The sequence below is a fragment of the Papaver somniferum genome, unplaced genomic scaffold, assembly GCF_003573695.1.
Source record: "Papaver somniferum cultivar HN1 unplaced genomic scaffold, ASM357369v1 unplaced-scaffold_131, whole genome shotgun sequence".
NCBI classification, from domain to species: Eukaryota; Viridiplantae; Streptophyta; class Magnoliopsida; order Ranunculales; family Papaveraceae; genus Papaver; species Papaver somniferum.
The window spans coordinates 2,767,477-2,773,491 of NW_020622270.1; the positions used below are offsets into that span (position 1 = coordinate 2,767,477).

A 6,015-nucleotide genomic window follows, 5' to 3' on the forward strand; every position below is an offset into this window, starting at 1 on the left:
TGTCAATTTCTCATACTATATTTCTCAGAATAGAAAAACAAATTGCTAAGGTAGTAAGTCAGTTTGCTAAATCTTTTGAGAAAATATCAATTTAGTTATGCAGAGGCAACAGTTCTAAAATCACAAATTAAATATGTGAGACCTTAATCCTTGGTCATTTCAAATAAGTAATACTCAAATGGAAGTTCTGAAACATGAACATGTTGGGACACGATATTTTGAGAGGCACTGATTGTCCTTCAAAATATTTCCCCTAAATGTGGCAATTTCATATAGACTAAACTTAAGAAGCACATGCCTTAAAAGATAAATTAGTAATGACACGTAAGCAGGCATACGAAAAACTCATCTTTAGCTCTCCATTCTCTGCAACAAGTCCTCCTGCTGCTAAGTCCAACAAGAAAACTCGAATGTTGAAAACGCCATTAATTTCTTTTTCTGCACATGGTAATCACAGTTTGCGCAATTTAAACAACCACAAAAAAGATAAAATAACACAATAGCATGACGAATAGTCCTTCATTAATTACCTCCCTTGGATAGATTTTCTTAGGGGTGCTCATAGCCATTTAGCTCCTTTGGGGCCTATACTCGTACGCTCTCCAGTTAGCTGGTGATGAATAGTCCCTTCATTAATTATGTACTCATGGTGTTCCCTCCCTAGCTGATTTCGGTATGGAGTTGTTGCAAACAAGGACAACAAAGTAAATCATAAATTGATGTGATTTTCAATTGAGTTGTAGTAAAAAGGTTTGTTGAGACTTGTGAAAACAAAAGAATTTAAACTTAAAAATTAAAGAAAACTTAACTCAAAATTTGGTTTCAAGATATTGGGAATAACCAAGACACTAGAATCTACTATTATACATGAGTGAATGATGTCAAATATTTCATAACTCAAATTAGCCTTTTAATCCTTTATTTCTTAATTCACAAATAATCAAACATATTCTCAAATATTAATTGTATCCCTTAAGCATAGATTATCTAAACAAAGCATAACCTATCTAATTGAATCACAACTAATGAAGAAAATTATGTAAACTTTTAAGAACTCTGCAAAAGCAGTGATTGAGTGAATTATAATTAAATATTAGAGAAAATGAAATAGTTACTCATTATTCATGTGTGAATAGCTTCATCCATTGCCTTGGTTTCGCGAGAATTTAGCCTCTCATCATGTTGTTGGAAACACGCTCAAAAATCATTATTATTGCTCAAACGATGTTTACAAATGATGAAAATGGAGGAATAATTCAAAACCGGGTTTGTAACAATTATATTTGTTACAAACCAAAAAAATGATACAGAGGATGTGTCACTGATACTGTTGCTCTAAGACCCACGAGTCTGTGTCGCAAACGCTGTAGCAAATAAGTCTGTCGTCCTTGTGTCGCTGTCACTGTAGCTGTACGACTCACGGCTTAGTGTCGTTGTCACTGTTGGAAAACGACTGTCCTGGTAAGTCTGTTCTGCCTGTTCTTCAGCTTTGCAGCAGCAGAAATGGAGTTTTTGCAGCTTGATTTTTCGATTCTGTGGTGCTATATTTCTCTCTTAAACTCTCTGTCCCCCTTTTCTTACCCCCGAACACTCTTTTTATACTCCCAGGGCCTAAGAATCGCTGTAATAACTTCAGGATAATTCTCAATAACTCTGCCAGACACGGGAAAATATTCTTTCCCTTTTCTAATCCTGCACGCGTTATACAACTGCAAAATCTCCTTATTTATCTCTGTCACGGTCCAAATGGTTGTTATAGTCTTCCTAGCATGCGCGAACTCTCTCCAACTCATGCAAATCCCGTGAATAACTCCATCAATAACGAGCCGCCGGTTTTCTTCTCGCGGAATATCCAGCCAAATTGGATCGAACCAAAGGCCCATACCAAGCCTTTTAGGCTATATCACGTCCACCCATAAAGTTTCAGCGATTTAGTCTACCTCTAATCCATCCAAAATCCGATCGAAAAAACTGCCAGGAGTGAACTCTTCTTCCCGCCAAAAACATCGTTCAAATAAGGAAGAAAGGGTTGCCCCTATCCGTCTGTGGAGTGTAAATAGCAGTTGTCCAGTTAAGGTGCCCCTTATAAACTGAGGTGCCCCTTATCAAGGCAGGGGAGTCCGAATAACACGTGTCCTCCGGGTGTCAAAATCAACTTTTCGAGCGGAATTTTCCAACAACGTTTATTTCCAAAAAATACCTACAAACACACAAAACACCATAATAAGTACGAAATCGAGTACTAACAATACGAAACATTGAGGACAAATTAGACACATAAATGCTTCTATCAGAAATCAATTGCAAAGTTACGCAAAGATTACTACTATTCAAGACATACAAGACCGAAATACTTGATGCATTGTTGTCGAAGCTTGGATCTGGGACAATCTGTGAGATCAAAGCATCTGCCATTTCCAACGTCCGGCCTACATTTAAGCAGATGCAACAAATTTCTCACATTAGAAGAGACCTTAATTAACAATACCGTCAAATTTTATAAACTCGTAATGTTTCAAAAATCTTCTTTAAACTAAACACATACGAGTTAACACTATTAGGTTCTCAGTAACTAAACTACGAATTGCTCAATTTTTTCCTGACAATGAATGAATCAATAAGTAATATTTCAAAAATAAAATTACCATTTCCTTCACCTCAAAGTTACTTCCATTAACAAATTCTACTTTGTTCTACAATATCATGTAGAAAAACCTAATAAAACAAATTTTACCCAACATTATGGAATGAACCAGAGACTAATAAATTACTGACTTTCACTCATCAGCACAAGAAAGGGAGGCCAGCATCTCCACTACACCACTCTTCATAATACAGATGAGTTAACTAAGTATTATTCAAGGGTGGTGATGTACGTGCCTCGTGTATTGAATAAATGAGATTGGATTCAACACAAGCTAACTGGGATCTATATTTCACTTAATTCAATAACATTCAACTATGCGTCATTGCAGCTCATCATTGACATAATCTGACCCGATCTTGGACCATCCAACTTGGACCATGTACCATTATTCCTAAGCCAGGTATTCTAAGTTGAACTACCAGTTCTGGAACAACTAACATTAAACCGTACAACAAGTAAGAACATAAGCAGATCCTCTATACTATATACATTTTCAGGGAAATCTAATTGCAATTTGCATTACACGATCTGATGTTACATTCAGCGGGCATGCAGTACTGCACATACAAAATTAAGCCAGTGGAGGGCGTGTAGTACTGCACATACAAAATTAAAGCCCAACTCCTATTAAATTTCCAAACATTTGCTTCCAACATGGATAGACGAGTATGTTTAATATGATCAAATAGCCTAAGAGCACAACTGGAGATTATTTTACCTGCATACGAGTAACAACTACCCGTATAGGGTTGGTCAACAGCACGTTCACGCACCTATAAAGAACAAAAATAATGAATTAAACAGTACATAGAGCATCAACTCGCATGAGAATGCCACCTAAAATATGTTTTCATAATGTTGCATGAGCACCAACGACTTGCCAATAGTAGGTTTTGGGGTATTATTCAACACAGATACAAAAAAGGCAAGCCAGAAGCAATAACCGTGGGTTTAAATTTTCCTTCCACCATGGAACAATGAATGGATAAGAGAAACAGTGAAAGGATGAGATAAACAAATTTAATTTCAGCAACTAACTCGCAAGTTCCACAAAAAATATACCCAAAGAAAACACTAATCCAAGTAAATGGCAAATACTATCGATTAGGAAGGATTGATGCCTCCAATACAATCATCTAATCAAACTAATTCTGGTAAAGATACGTGTGAGCTGGAATGTTGGATGCAAACTATGCCCATATAGATGTCGTGGATCAATCTAACAGTAAAAACAACAAATCCCCCAAATTAAATCAAGATTAAAAATAAAAGCTACAAATTTACTGGGTTTTCATGAATTTTCATGCTTACAGTTTCAATCCAATGTTGGAAAGCTAATTTCCTTGCTTTTGCATCTGTAGTTGCTCCTTTCCCAACCTGCACAAACCATATAAAATGTAAAAATTCCAACTTCTGGGGAAAAAATTCAACAATTTCCTCGATAAAATTCTAAAATCAAACAAAAACAAACTTGGAGGCATTCTCAAAGCAACTCGATCCCACCTTGAGATAGGTGTTTCAGGTACATAAAAGTAAGAAATTGTACTGAGATTCAGCCTAGCATGATTAATTGCTTGCCACCTACAAAATCACAACCACAAATGTCAAGAACAGATAGAAATTAGAAAAAGAAAATAGACAAAGAAACATTAAAGAAAGAAAAGAAAAAAAACCTCTATCTTTTCACAATCCAACTATTCAGTCAGAACTAGGTTGGGCTGTGCCCAAAAATCAAAAGTTCCTCTTTGCTTGTGATGATATCAATAATCAGTTGAAAGAGGGGAATACAATCCGGGTTGAAAGAAAAAGAGATATATCAACAATCTTCTAAAGCAAACAAGCCAAAATCCAAAAATGGTGATAAAATTGAAAGAAGAATTGAGATTCAAACTAAGAGGTGTCTGAAATTAAAATCACAAATAATGATTTATTGATTTACCTGAATATATATCTTAAAGAAGCCGTATCTGAAACTGGAAGTATCTGATATTAAAATCAAAAATAAATTTAGTCAGGGTTTATAAGTGAAACTGAAATCTTAAGAAAGATTTACTTAGGGTTTTGTAATCGAAATTGAAATCTAAGCTAATGAAGTAATAAAAAGTTGGTCGTGAAATCCTGTATCTATTAACATAAACAAAAGCATAACAAATGTCTTATCGATCTACGCCCGTAATTTAGAAATAAAGTTTCCAACTTACTTAAAAAAATTCCTCAAGAGACAGAAATAACTAAACCATTACCACCCCAAAATCAGAGAGAAAGTTTCTCTTGAAACTCCTCATCATCATCTTTTTCTACAACGTACAGCAAAAAAAAATTAGAATAAGTAAAGTTTCAGATGAAAATCAATTTATCACATTAGGTTTCTGTAAACGGAAAAGAATTTAAGAAAAAAAGTTTTCAGCTGCTGTTTTAAATTCAAGATTTAGGGTATTCAAAATAAAACGAAGAGACTCCAATGATTTTTGTTGAAGCCATGGCCGATTTGTAAGTCGAAAGAAAGAAAAAAGCAGAAGGAGGGAGAGAAGAGAAGAAGATAAGAAAGAGAAAATAAAAAGGATAAATGAAGAGAAAATATTAATAGATTGGGGCGATAAGAACGAGGATGCCTATAAAAAAAAGTACCACGGAAACCATACAATCAAAGTGTTGGTGTCTAAGTCAACCAAAGTCAAACCATTAGGATGACTTGACTTTAGTCAGCAACAAAATCATATGTGTCGTTGTAAAAGTCAATTATAAAGTCCAATTATAACGACAACTTGACTTTAGACAACGACGAGTTAGACGTATTGTGGTTTTGAGACATTAGGCTTTTGTGTCGTTACATTATGTCTCAAATAGCCTCTTTTCCACTAGTGATATAGGTTGAACTTCATCATGTGAACTATGTCTGCACAAGCCGATGGGAGTTGATTGTCCGATCCTAATCGTGAGGATCTGTCCGAGATGGCTGCTCTTGAGATAAGCCTGGCGAGCATGTATGAACCATCTAATATTGGCGCAACAGTTGAGTCCCTTTGTTGCACCTGTTGTCCGATGTCAAGGTACCATCCGAGATCATGCTCTAGTTGGCTCTTATCGCGCTGGCTGATTTCTGTTCCGACATCGCCTCTGGTCTGATATCGGTTGAACTATGATTTTCGTCCGAGATTGGGGATCGGAGTTGAACTGCGAGTCCGAGTGATGGTTGAACATCGTTTTGCTGATTGTTTTGCTAGCACGAGATGGTTGTTGCCATTGAGCTGTCCGAGGTTAGTGCTCGGAAACAAGCTGATGAGTCCGAGATCGTGTTGGCTGACTCTGACTCCGATGTTGCTCTGGTCCGATATAGACTGAGCTTTGATTGTTCGTCCGTGGTTGAT

General features: G+C 36.2%; 1 long non-coding RNA gene across 3 annotated transcripts; it reads right to left on the minus strand.

Moving 5' to 3' along the window:
• Positions 1-2,137: 2,137 nt before the first annotated feature.
• LOC113332557 lies at positions 2,138-5,160 on the minus strand. Of its 3 annotated transcripts, none has more exons than XR_003351590.1 (7): positions 4,849-5,160; positions 4,587-4,630; positions 4,151-4,228; positions 3,959-4,024; positions 3,366-3,420; positions 2,342-2,429; positions 2,138-2,200 (listed from the first exon to the last, which is right to left on the minus strand). It is a non-coding gene; the product is annotated as an uncharacterized LOC113332557 (long non-coding RNA). The 3 variants fall into 3 exon arrangements; XR_003351589.1 differs by having other exon boundaries at positions 4,321-4,630; XR_003351591.1 differs by lacking the exon at positions 4,587-4,630.
• Positions 5,161-6,015: the final 855 nt, after the last annotated feature.